We start from the raw sequence: 14,404 nt of genomic DNA on the forward strand, positions 1-14,404 counted from the left end.
TTATTTAAAAAATATACAATGTTTTTAATTATTTGGTGTATTAAACTTTTTCCCCAATGTGTTCTTTGTTTGTAAAAGACCTGTGTGTGTAAACAGTTGCTTTTATTCCCCTCCTGTCCACCATGGTGTAACGCTGAGCTGGGGGGCTTCGCCGGCCTCTCTGACCTCAAAGCTGCAGGCTTCATCGACCCCATCCTGGTGTCTGGGACAGACGGAGTAGGGACCAAGCTCAAGGTAAGCATGACTTCTCAAAACAGAAACGGTATATGAGACATTGCAGCCGCATTGCTTATTTTGGTGCTGGAATAAGTACAGGCTTTTCATTATTTTTCATGAAATGTAGGATCATGTGCATATGTTTTAGCTGTTTCTCAATTACGCCATGATTCCTCACATCTCATCTCCTTGCCGCCTCTGCTGTATTGGCGGAGAAGGTCCAAGGTCCCTACCCTTAGACCTCCTACGCTAATGTGTTTTAAGCAGGTGAGGAGAGATTATGCCAGGAATCACAAAGGCATTAAGATCCTTCAACCTCTTCATGACTTCATCTCTACCTTCTCTCGATTGCCCAGGCGTGCCAGCAGCACAGCACCCTGGGACAGGACCTGGTGGCCATGTGTGTCAACGACGTTCTAGCCCAGGGGGCGGAGCCTCTCTTCTTCCTGGACTACTTTTCCTGTGGCTGTCTGGATGTGGGCGTGGCCTCCGCTGTGATTGGGGGAGTGGACGAGGCCTGCGGGTTGGCGGGCTGCGCTCTGCTGGGTGAGGGGGTTGTCAGATGTCATCTTTAAGATGCAAGGATGGGTGTGTGTGCTCTCACTATTTTGTGTGTTCAGGTGGTAAGAAAGTGGAGATGCTGGCTGTATACTGGGGGTGTAGCGAAAACAACAAAGTAGGGTTTTAGCTGCTGCACTGGAGCCGGCCATCAATTTCTGTGTTCTACATTGTGTGTGTGTGCACATTTGCAACTGCATGTATGTGTGTTTTGATCATATATTTGTGTTAACAACTGTGTTTTTCCATTCATCCAGGCGGCGAGGCTGCGGAGATGCCCGGTGTGTACGGCCCCGGAGAGTACGACCTGGCAGGGTTCTGTGTGGGGGCGGTGGAGAGGGGCGCCTTGCTACCCAGGCTGGGGGACATCTGCGACGGGGACCTGCTCATCGGGGTGGCCGCCTCGGGTGCACAGCAACGGATTCAGCCTGGTCCAGAAGGTCCTGGAGAGGGCAGGAGTCACCTACAGCTCCCCTGCACCTTTTGGGGAATCCTGGACAAACTGTGGCTAGGTTAATGAGATCATATAAGCTCTTACACAGAGTAAACCTATGTTTCTTTGAGAGAGAATTTCTGTGGGTTTGTCTGCCCAATCTTCTCTCATACTTTCTCTTGAAAGGAGGTAAATGGACAGTTTTGTGGTCATTTATCTTTTCCACTATGTAGGGTTCACCTGCATCAGGTGCAATCTTCCTGTCTTATCCCAGTCTCTATTGGTAATCTTTTGTACTGTACGGTTGTTCAATTGTATTATTGTAAAGTTTATCTGGGTCCTAGAAAAGTGCTCTATGAATCTAATGTATCATAATTAAAGTAATTCCCCTAAAGGTCCCTTTTCCCCGTCTAAAGTCTTCCCCCGTGTTGATTGACAGGCGAGTTTCTCCTGACGCCCACTAAGATCTACAGCCGCCTGCTCCTGCCAATCCTGCGCAGCAGCGCCATCAAGGCCTATGCCCACATCATGGAGAACATCCCCCGAATGCTGCCTCAGGAACTGTCCGTTGACCTGGGTGAGAGAGAAAAACACACATCTCTTATTGCCCATGTTTTTAAAGTGTAGTGGTAAACTCAGCAAAAAAAGAAACGTCCTCTCATTGTCGTCTTATTTTCAGCAAACTTAACATGTGTAAATATTTGTATGAACATGAGATTCAACAACTGAGACATAAACTGAACAAGTTCCACAGACATGTGACGAACAGAAATGGAATAATGTGTCCCTGAACAAAGGAGGGGTCAAAAACAACAGTCAGTATCTGGTGTGGCCACCAGCTGCATTAAGTAATGCAGTGCATCTCCTCCTCATGGACTGCACCAGGTTTGACAGTTCTTGCTGTGAGATCTTACCCCACTCCTCCACCAAGGCACCTGCAAGATCCTGGACATTTCTGGGGGGAATGGCCCTAGCCCTCACCCTCCGATCCAACAGGTCCCAGACATGCTCAATGGGATTGAGATCCGGGCTCTTCGCTGGCCATGGCTGAACACTGACATTCCTGTCTTGAAGGAAATCGCGCACAGAACGAGCAGTATGGCTGGTGGCATTGTCATGCTGGAGGGTCATGTCAGGATGAGCCCGCAGGAAGGGTACCACATGAGGAAGGAGGATGTCTTCCTTGTAACGCACAGCGTTGAGATTGCCTGCAATGACAACAAGCTCAGTCCGATGATGCTGTGACACACCACCCCAGACCATGACGGACCCTCCACCTCCAAAATCGATCCAGCTCCAGACTACAGGCCTCGGTGTAACGCTCATTCCTTCGACGATAAACGCGAATCCTACCATCACCCCTGGTGAGACAAAACCGCGACTCATCAGTGAAGAGAACTTTTTGCCAGTCCTGTCTGGTCCAGCGACGTTGGGTTTGTGCCCATAGGTGACGTTGTTGCTGGTGATGTCTGGTGAGGACCTGCCTTACAACAGGCCTACAAGCCCTCAGTCCAGCCTCTCTCAGCCTATTGCGGATAGTCTGAGCACTGATGGAGGGATTGTGCGTTCCTGGTGTAACTCGGGCAGTTGTTGTTGCCGTCCTGTACCTGTCCCACCGGTGTGATGTTCGGATGTACCGATCCTGTGCAGGTGTTACACGTGGTCTGCACATGCGAGGACGATCAGCTGTCCGTCCTGTCTCCCTGTAGTGCTGTCTTAGGCGTCTCACAGTACGAACATTGCAATTTATTGCCCTGGCCACATCTGCAGTCCTCATGCCTCCTTGCAGCATGCCTAAGGCACGTTCACGCAGATGAGCAGAGACCCTGGGCATCTTTCTTTTGGTGTTTTTCAGAGTCAGTAGTTTTCATAACTGACCTTAATTGCCTACTGTCTGTAAGCTGTTAGTGTCTTAGCGACTCTTCCACAGGTGCATGTTCATTAATTGTTTATGGTTCATTGAACAAGCATGGGAAACAGTGTTTAAACCCTTTGCAATGAAGATCTTTGAAGTTATTTGGATTTTTTTTAATTTTCTTAGAACAACAGGGTCCTGAAAAAGGGACGTTTCTTTTTTTTCTGAGTTTATGTGAGGATGAAACAGTTGTCCATATCAGATACCTGCTGTTTTGTGCTAACTGTGGTAGGGCTGTCTCTGCCCCAAAAAATCTTAGTTGACCTAAAGTCGTCTCTTTCGACCAATCAATTGGTTACAATTTTTAAATGTGTATTTTTCCATATAGACACCCTTTTTTTGTTTTAATGAAATCAACTATATGCTTTGAGCTTGTCTGATGCTTACCGTTTTGAAATAAGACAAATGCCTCGAGGGTACCAGAGATCTAGATAACCAGAAGGGAAACACCTTAACCTGACCCAACTATTTTCCTCCTGCTGGCTTCTGCAGATTCTGCCATTACTCTCCTGAAGTTGCCGGTAATAGGCTACAAGAGGAGTCGGCAACCTTTCTCATGTGGAATGTCAATTTCTTAAAATGTTTACCCATCTGAGTTGCGTACCAGTTATGGTTTTCATATGCACATTTTCGTGAAACAGTTTCATTTAATTTATAATAACGTCTTTTTTCAAAATCCTGTGGTTAACTAAAAAGTGAAAATTATACAAACCTAAAAATGTACACTACCGTTCAAAAGTTTGGGGTCACTTAGAAATGTCCTTGTTTTTGAAAGAAAAGCACTTTTTTTGTTGTTGGTCCATTTAAAAATAACATCAAATTGATCAGTGTAGACATTGTTCATGTTGTAAATTACTATTGTTTCTACGAGTCCAAGTCCTCTAAACAACATGTAGGAAGCACATATAAACCATGCTTTTTACGAAGCAAAAGTGCAGTGCTCAAGTCCCACCAGACCTTACATATCCAATTATAACCTATAACATAAGACAACACTCCTAAGCCAAAGATGACTCAATTACTATTTCCTCCAAGATGCAGAACTAGTCTTACAAAACTAAAAAAACACAGTCAGTTACTTTGCCACTATATTTCCCACTTAGTGAAAAGTGTGCAATGCTTTAAATGCTAAACAATAATTAAGTATAGGAGATTACTTGTACATTTATCTCTGTCGAAGACATAAATGGGTTAATCAATCATGTTGGGTGTTCATAGATATTCATAGTAATATTAGGTCCCCAAATGCATTTCTCTCTGTTAATTTGTTTTTACATTGTTCATGTTGTAAATTACTATTGTTTCTGGAAACAGCTTTTTTTATTTTATTTATTTTATGGAATATCTACGTAGGCATACAGAGTCCCATTAGCAGCAACCATCACTCCTGTGTTCCAATGGCACGTTGTGTTAGCTAATCCAAGTTTATCATTTTAAAAGGCTAATTGATCATTAGAAAACCCTTTTGCAATTATGTTAGCACAGCTGTAGACAAAACTTTTGTTCTGATTTAAAGAATCAATAAAACTGTCCTTCTTTAGACTAGTTGAGTATCTGGAGCATCAGCATTTGTGGGTTTGATTACAGGCTCAAAATGGCCAGAAGCAAAGGACTTTCTTCTGAAACTCGTCAGTCTTTTCTTGTTCTGAGAAATTAAGGCTATTCCATGCGAGAAATTGCCAAGAAACTGAAGTTGTGCTGTGTACTACTCCCTTCACAGAACAGAGCAAATTGGCTCTAACCAGAATAGAAAGAGTGGGAGGCTCCAAAAACCGACACCTCACAAGTCCTTAACTGGCAGCTTCATTAAATAGTACCCGCAAAACACCAGTCTCAACGTCAACAGTGAAGAGGTGACTCCGGGATGCTGACCTTCTAGGCAGAGTTACAAAGAAAAAGACATATCTCAGACTGGCCAATAAATAGAAAACATTAAGATGGGCAAAAGAACACAGACACTGGACAGAGGAACACTGCCTAGAAGGCCAGCATCCCGGAGTCGCCTCTTCACTGTTGACGCTGAGACTGGTGTTTTGTGGGTACTATTTAATGAAGCTGCCAGTTGAGGACTTGAGGCATCTGTTTATCAAACTAGACAACTGCTTGAGCTGCTGTTCCTCTTATAGAATATTAAAAAGTATTGTGGAGCTCCTGCGCCTCAATATAAACCGTACCAGCGGCCAAAATGAGTATCGGACCTATTTCAGTCCAAGTCAAGCACTAATAAGTAATAAGGTAGGCCTATATTGACATTTCCATTGGATCAGAGCATGTCATTTTTCCCTTTCACGCTGAGTGGTTATCGAAAGGGAGAGCTGGTAAGATTTTTCAAATACTTTGAGGAACTATTGTAAAAATAGGCTGTTTGAGGTGAAAACATTTCTTTGAGAATCTCCACAGGTCATTGCTGGTGTGTTAATCCAATCAGAAATACTAGCGGATCCCCAAATCGGCACATTTATATGCCTAAATTTGCGCACAGGCCAGGTAGCCTTTGTGTGCGCGTCCTTACTCAACATTGACAGGAGTGCTCCAAGCAACAAAAGACGATGACTAAAACCCGTAAATGGAATGAAATAAACCAAAACTTGTTTGTCAGTAGTGTGGCATAGGTTGTGCACTCTGCAAACAATGTGTCCACTCCGACAATGAGCAGTGGACTGGAATAATATGGAACGCATAAACATCATTTACTGTAACAAACATTGTAGATTAGGAATTAACGGTAAATGTACTAGTGATTTTATGTAATGGAGAATTGATATATGCAAACAATTCACACAATGAAGTCATAAAAATTGGTGGGGAAAACCTTATTCTGGAGGGAGAAGTGCATCTGGGCGCATGGTCAATCTAACATCTGCATTAGCCATGCAGCGATATGGCCTCAGCAGAAGTCAGGGCATTCATACTTCTTACGCTTCGCTGAGCATTGCGGAGTTGTGGTCAAGGAATTGAGTTTGTATTTACAGGATGTACCGTCCCCACCTACCTTCAACCAATCACGTCAATGCGGAGCTATACAGAGCCCTCCGCATTGTTAAAAAATGTGAGACGCATGGTGACGCGGTACAGAGCTCGAATTGGCCTCTGCATGCCTCTTGAGGCTCTGCAATTACGTCACACCCTCCATATGGAGCCTCCGACCACATTTTCAGATCAAGCATAAATTGGCTTTTAATCTAGGCCTCCGCAATCGATTAGTTCACTGAGATGGGCGAAAATATGTGTGTGTGTTACTGCTCGACTTAAATAATCTTGGTCGACCAACAGCCTAACGACCAAACAATCAACCAGTCGACTAATTGGGGTCAGCCCTAAACTGTGGTTGGTATTTACTTCATATTGAATGTGTGTGTGAGCTGCACTCTATGTCCCACCCAGACGCATCCCGTTGGATCATCCCCCCCCCCCCCGTGTTCTCGTGGCTCCAGGAGGAGGGGGGCTTGTGCAAGGAGGAGATGGGGCGCACCTTCAACTGTGGCCTTGGGGCTGTGCTGGTGGTGGCCTTTCCGAATGCCCAGAGGGTTCTGAGGCAGCTCCAAGCCCACAAGGATGCGTGGATCGTGGGCTCGTTAGCCCACAAGCAGCCTGGTGAGAGACAAGCAAAAGCATGGGTAGTGAAACTCTTATAACAATGCTACAGGAATTATGGATTCTGTATACTCACAGACCAATAAGGAAACTGATTCTATACAACATAGTTAATCTGGTTAATGAGGAAATGCTCTTCAGATGTTCACATTAAATGTAATTTTTGTATTGATGGGTTCAAATGCGCGCGCATGCACACACAGATAAGACTCTCAGCGCTTGGTGGTATTCATCTTTGTCATTTTACTGAGTTTTGTTTGTGGGAAGGGGCCGAGCCGGTGGTGATCAGGAACCTGAAGCACAGCCTGCGTTTAGGCCCCTCTCCCTGCGTAGTAGACCTGGGACCAATGCAGAACGGAGCGTCTCAAGGGGATAGCAGCAGCACCGTCCCCCGCAAGAGGACCAGGGTTGGCGACCTCATCTCAGGCACAGGTTAGAGTGTTGTGTGTGTGTGTCACTGTATCTGAAATTGAAAACCTTGACAAGGATCAACAGATGTGTATACCATTTTCTTATTACAAGCAAACATCATGTTCAAGTAATGCGTCCACATGCTCTCAACAAATCCCTGTAGCAGAATTGGCTATTTACTGATGTTGGCACCAGGGTTGCCAGGTTAAGCAAACATTTCTAGCCCCAATGACCTCTCAACCCACCCACAATAGTTTCCGCAGCAAGAGAACAGTTGCCACATTTTACCCAGTAAACCCTTTTTCATAACGTTATCGAGCAAATTAAGAAGGAATAGCGGTGTAATTTGTAACGAGACAACCGGCTAAGAAACAAAATGTGGTTTTCCATCAAAATAATTATTGTGAGCTTAAGAATATCACAATAGAAAAGATAATTCACCCTTATTAAACTCGCCAGATAATTTTCTATCAATGGATGTCGATTTTACTTGTTTTGACTGCTATGATTAAGCAATAAGGCCTAAGGAGGTGTAGTATATGATCAATATATCACGACTAAGGTCTTTTTTTTGTCATACATGTTGTAAACAGTCTATACCACAGCTTTCAACCAATCAGCATTCATGGCTTAAACCACCCAGTTTATAATTGTAAATAAATCCCTTTTGCGCATGTGCATAACTATAGATGAGAGTTTGAGTGATGAAGTTGGACAGATGATCTCAATATCTGTGCAAGAAACACTTGAAAAACTTCAGAAAATGAATATTAGACTATTTTCTGTCAATGGTGCCGTTATTACAGTGGGGGAAAAAGTATTTAGTCAGCCACCAATTGTGCAAGTTCTCCCACTTAAAAAGATGAGAGAGGCCTGTAATTTTCATCATAGGTACACGTCAACTATGACAGACAAAATGAGAAAGAAAATTCCAGAAAATCACATTGTAGGATTTGTAATGAATTTATTTGCAAATTATGGTGGAAAATAAGTATTTGGTCACCTACAAACAAGCAAGATTTCTGGCTCTCACAGACCTGTAACTTCTTCTTTAAGAGGCTCCTCTGTCCTCCACTCGTTACCTGTATTAATGGCACCTGTTTGAACTTGTTATCAGTATAAAAGACACCTGTCCACAACCTCAAACAGTCACACTCCAAACTCCACTATGGCCAAGACCAAAGAGCTGTCAAAGGACACCAGAAACAAAATTGTAGACCTGCACCAGGCTGGGAAGACTGAATCTGCAATAAGTAAGCAGCTTGGTTTGAAGAAATCAACTGTGGGAGCAATTATTAGGAAATGGAAGACATACAAGACCACTGATAATCTCCCTCGATCTGGGGCTCCACGCAAGATCTCACCCCGTGGGGTCAAAATGATCACAAGAACGGTGAGCAAAAATCCCAGAACCACACGGGGGGACCTAGTGAATGACCTGCAGAGAGCTGGGACCAAAGTAACAAAGCCTACCATCAGTAACACACTACGCCGCCAGGGACTCAAATCCTGCAGTGCCAGACGTGTCCCCCTGCTTAAGCCAGTACATGTCCAGGCCCGTCTGAAGTTTGCTAGAGAGCATTTGGATGATCCAGAAGAGGATTGGGAGAATGTCATATGGTCAGATGAAACCAAAATATAACTTTTTGGTAAAAACTCAACTCGTCGTGTTTGGAGGACAAAGAATGCTGAGTTGCATCCAAAGAACACCATACCTACTGTGAAGCATGGGGGTGGAAACATCATGCTTTGGGGCTGTTTTTCTGCAAAGGGACCAGGACGACTGATCCGTGTAAAGGAAAGAATGAATGGGGCCATGTATCGTAAGATTTTGAGTGAAAACCTCCTTCCATCAGCAAGGGCATTGAAGATGAAACGTGGCTGGGTCTTTCAGCATGACAATGATCCCAAACACACCGCCCGGGCAACGAAGGAGTGGCTTCGTAAGAAGCATTTCAAGGTCCTGGAGTGGCCTAGCCAGTCTCCAGATCTCAACCCCATAGAAAATCTTTGGAGGGAGTTGAAAGTCCATGTTGCCCAGCGACAGCCCCAAAACATCACTGCTTTAGAGGAGATCTGCATGGAGGAATGGGCCAAAATACCAGCAACAGTGTGTGAAAACCTTGTGAAGACTTACAGAAAACGTTTGACCTGTGTCATTGCCAACAAAGGGTATATAACAAAGTTTTGAGAAACTTTTGTTACTGACCAAATACTTATTTTCCACCATAATTTGCACATAAATTCATTAAAAATCCTACAATGTGATTTTCTGGATTTTTTTTCTCTCATTTTGTCTGTCATAGTTGACGTGTACCTATGATGAAAATTACAGGCCTCTCTCATCTTTTTAAGTGGGAGAACTTGCACAATTGGTGGCTGACTAAATACTTTTTTCCCCCACTGTATACTGCACAAAAATATAAACGCAACATTTCTGGTGAGTATGCAGGCCATGTAAAAACCTCGGACATTTTCAGCTTCCAGGAATTGTGTACATTTCCTTCAACATGGGGCTGGCTGTGCATTATCATGCTGAAACATGAGGTGATGGTGGCGGCGGAATGGTACAGCAATGGGCCTCAGGATCTCATCACGGTATCTCTGTCCATTCAAATTGCCATTGAAAAAAATGCAATTGTGTTCATTGTCCATAGCTTATACCTGCCCATACCTCACCACCACCATGGGGAACTCTATTCATAATGTTGACATCAACAAACCGCTTGCCCACACGACGCCATACACGTGGTCTGCAGTTGTGAGGCTGGTTGGATCTATTGCCAAATTCGCTAAAACAACGGAGGCGGCTTATGGTAGAGAATAGAACATTAAATTCTCTGGCAAAAGCTCCATTGGACATTCCTGCAGTCAGCATGCCAACTGCCCGTGCCCTCAACTTGAGACATTTGTTGCATTGTTGTGTGACAACTGCACATTTTTTAGTAGTGACCTTTTTATTGTCCCTAGCACAAGGTGCACCTGTGTAATGATCGTGCTGTTTAATCATCTTCTTGATATGCCACACCTGTCAGGTGGATGGATTATCTTGGCAGAAGAGAAATGCTCACAAACTTGGATGTAAACACATTTGTGCACAAAATTTCAGAGAAATACGCTTTTTGTGCGTATGGAACATTTTCTAGGATATTTTTATTTCAGCTCATAAAAAATGGGACCAACACATTACATGTTGCGTTTTAATATTTTTGTTCATTATAAATAGCCTACCTACAACTGGTAAAGAGTTGTCACGACATGCGCATGTGCTGCTCTACACACACACGCGCACACACACACAACCACCGGTCCTCCCCACCACTCACTCAGTAATAGCCTGCTCACTGCCTGATAGATACAGTACCAGTCAAAAGTTTAGACACCTAATAATTCAAGTTTTTCATTTTTACTATTTTCTACATTGTAGCATAATAGTGAAGACACAAACTATAAAATTACATATGGAATCATGTAGTAAACAAATGAAAATATATTTTGAGATTCTTCAAAGTAGCCACTCTTTGCCTTGACAACTTTGCATACTCTTGGCATTCTCTCAACCAGCTTCACCTGGAATGCTTTTCCAACCGTCTTGAAGGAGTTCTTACATATGCTCCATCACTCTCCTTCTTGGTCTAATAAACCCTTACACAACCTGTAGGTGTGTTGGGTCATTGTCCTGTTGAAAACAAGTGATAGTCCCACAAAGCGCAAACCAGATGGGATGGTGTATCACTGCAGAATGCTGTGGTAGCCATGCTGGTTAGGTGTGCTTTGAATTCTAAATAAATCACAAACCGTGTCACCAGAAAAGTACCATCACACCTCCATGCTTCACGTTGGGAACCACACATGCAGAGATCATCCATTCACCTAATGTGTCACAAAGACACGGCTGTTGGAGCCAAATCTCAAATTTTGGACTCATCAGTCCAAAGGCTAGAGTTCCACCGGTCTAATATCCATTGCTCATGTTTCTTGGCCCAAGCAAGTCTCTTATTGTTATTGGTGTCCCTTAGTAGTGTTTTCTTTGCAATTCAACCATGAAGGCCTGATTTCACACAATCTCCTCTTAACTGTTAATGTCTGTTACTTGAACTCAAACATTTATTTGGTGTGCAGTTAACTCTAATGAACTTATCCTCTGCAGTATTGGTAACTCGGTCTTCCTTTCCTGTGGTGGTCCTCATGAGAGCCATCTTATAGTAATGATGGACTGTCATTTCTCTTTGCTTATTTGAGCTGTGCTTGCCATAATATGGACTTGGTCTTTTATCAAATAGGGCTATCTTCTGTATATCACCCCTACCTTGTCACAATACAACTGATTGGCTCAAACGCATTAAGAAGGAAAGAAATTCCACAAATTAACTTTTAACAAGGCACACCTGTTAATTGAAATGCATTCCAGGTGACTACCTCAAGCTGGTTGAGAGAATGCAAAGCTGTCAAGGCAAAGGGTGGCTATTTGAAGAATCTCAAATACAAAATATATTTTGATTTGTTTAACACTTTTTTGGTTACTACATGATTCCATATGTGTTATTTCATTGTTTTGATGTCTTCAATATTATTCTATAATGTAGAAAACAATCAATAAAGAAAAACCCTGGAATGAGTAGGCGTGTCAACTTTTGCTTGGTACTGTATCTTTTTTTACAGGAAATACCATGGTAACCACAGGGCAGTTTAGAAGTAGCCCAAAAACCCGCAACCCGTGTCCAATACATTTTCACAAAGTAGTCTAATGGCAACCCTGCTTGTGATCTTGACTAACTTCGCAGTGAGTGATGACCTTAAAAACACAAGAATGATGGCTATAGCTATGCTCAAGTACAGTGCCTTCAGAAAGTATTCACGCTCCTTGACATTTTCCACATTTTGTTGTTACCGCCTGAATTTAAAATGTATTCAATTTATATTTTGTTTTTGGCTACACACAATAATACCTCATGTCAGTGTAATTTGAGTTGGATATATCTAGCTCAAATTAATAAAAAATGAAAAGCTGAAATGTCTCGAGTCAATAAGTGATCAACCCCTTTTCTAATGGAATTATGTGATCCTTCCTTTAACACATAGGAAGTCTCACCCAGTTGACTACTTCAAAATGTCGATGCTCATGCTAAAACAGGCTTTTGGGCACAGAGTTGTCTATGGACAGGACCTAAATATTTCCCTGCCTTCTCAACCATAGGAAGAGGTTGATGCCGGGGCCATCATTGCTCAGGAGGCAGTGCCTGTGTTGATGAATGATACTGAGGAGAGCCTATCAGATCGCATCCGGGAGGCGGAGCACCGGGCCTTCCCTGCCGCCCTGGAGCTGGTGGCGTGAGGCTGGGGGATGACGGACGCATCGTCTGGAACCCAAATGCACAGGGCTAAACCTCACCACAGTACCATCACACCCTGGCCCCCATCCCCAAAATACCTTACCCCCCTTACCTCAGAATACATTGGTCCCCACCTAAAAGCAGTGGCTCTACTGACCTGTGTAGTAAATGGATTGCCTTAGTGTAAGCAATGTCTCCCAAAAATCAACCTCTTATTGTTTATAATAGATTTTGGTCAAAACAACGAGGCTATAATGGAATTCTTCAAAGACCCTCCCTCATCTCTGGTAGCCACAAACTGGTTTATTCCAGATACATTCCTTGTGCCATTGCTACAATGTCGAAATAACTAATTCCCCTTGCACACATTCCATGGGTAATATTGTGTAAGAATGTTAGTTGTACTTGAACTATGATTTTCGGTATATCCTCGAGACATTGCATGACGAGTCAATCTATATTGTTTGCTATGCCAGCTGGGCAAGTCATTGTAGTTGTAGTATGATTATCATGAAGTGAGTCAAGGTTGTTCTCTGCATATACTTAGTGACAATGCCCATACTGCTATTTCTGCCTGTCCTTGCATTAAACTTGCACTGTTGAACAACTTTCTTTTGTAGTTTTCATCGGCAAACCAGTAAGACTTCTTCGTCAGACTTAGCATACAATAAAGTTATATTGAAATGTAACGAAAGGCTTATGACAGTCTTCCCTGCAAACCAAAATCGTTTCTGTGAATGTTCTCAGAACATTTCATTAGGTCATGGGACAGGTGTACGAACATACCAAGTGTTCCAACATAAAAAAATTCAAATTCACTGAATCATTTAATGTTCCTATTTAGGTTGCATACAACATTCCCTTGTTACAACTGAAAACTATTGAATTAACAAATTACCTTTCTCTAGCTCCGCTATACTTCATCTGCACTCCTTGGTGTAGGCATTGGTTAGGATTTTCCACCCTCTTACATTAGTCATTTCAAATTTATAAAGGAGAGTGAAGTGTACACTTCAGGAGAAAGGACGCAGACCTGGGCCACATTCAGCATCCCTTGACGTAATCACCAATTACTGATAAAGGAATTTATATGTTTAAAGTAATGACTAAAGAATTCCACCCTGAAATGTATAAAACTGTGAAATTTATAAGACTATGTGAAATGTATTAGATTTAGAAGACTATAATCCAATGTGTGGGTGAGACAAGTTAAGGGTGAGAAATGGACAAGAGGACAACTGAACTGCACATGACCTGGTTATGACTCTGTGAAATCTGATAACAGGAAAGAGGGCCCTTCCAAGGCCTCTCTAATCTGGGGAGGAGAGGAATGGCGAGAAACTGCCAAGGCTGGTAGAAAAGTGATGTGTGCGTAGGTGGGGGTGAGTTATAAAATGACTGTGTATGCATTTTTGACTTGAGAAATAAAGAGCTTACCTTTTGCAGTATCTGAGACTTTGCCTAATTCTTATTTTGAACCAGGGATTTACGACCTCGGGTGAATTGGTCAAAGCTATAAAATAGTTTGGTTAGAACATTGGGATAAAATTCTCGTGACAATTACAAATGACTGGAAAGGTAAAAGCTATGTGGTGAAACGTTTGTTCACCTATCCAATCAGTTATTACGTTAAGGCATGGCCTTGATTTCTCAAGTAGTCTTTCCTCGATTCCTCTCATCTCCTCTAAGCACAATGGAGCCAAGCTCCGACAAATGCATTTTAAGGAGGTGAGGGCAGAAGACAAACCGGGATAATTGCGAATGAGCCCTGGAAATGTTACTCAGTTGAGGTTATGTTATTGTATGAGGGGATTCGATTAATTCCTCTGGTAAACCTGGTTAGCGTTGATTGCCTCCTAGGCGGGCGTGAGCCAGGTGCTTCGTTTTGGCCCACGGCGAAGTCGGCTCAAAACAAAAGTGATGTGCACACCCCTTCAAATTAGT

At 43.0% G+C, this 14,404-nt stretch overlaps 1 pseudogene across 1 annotated transcript in view; it reads left to right on the top strand.

The window, feature by feature from the left end:
• LOC106574367 (trifunctional purine biosynthetic protein adenosine-3-like) overlaps positions 1-13,908 on the top strand; it is a 34,634-nt pseudogene extending 20,726 nt beyond the window's left edge. Inside the window, exons 13-19 of the transcript XR_014380805.1 lie at positions 125-233; positions 563-762; positions 1,032-1,278; positions 1,647-1,784; positions 6,507-6,716; positions 6,984-7,148; positions 12,325-13,908. The product of XR_014380805.1 is annotated as a trifunctional purine biosynthetic protein adenosine-3-like (transcript). The remainder of the gene's footprint in view (positions 1-124; positions 234-562; positions 763-1,031; positions 1,279-1,646; positions 1,785-6,506; positions 6,717-6,983; positions 7,149-12,324) is intronic.
• Positions 13,909-14,404: the final 496 nt, after the last annotated feature.

The sequence above is a fragment of the Salmo salar genome, chromosome 16, assembly GCF_965601325.2.
Source record: "Salmo salar chromosome 16, fSalSal1, whole genome shotgun sequence".
NCBI lineage: Eukaryota > Metazoa > Chordata > Actinopteri > Salmoniformes > Salmonidae > Salmo > Salmo salar.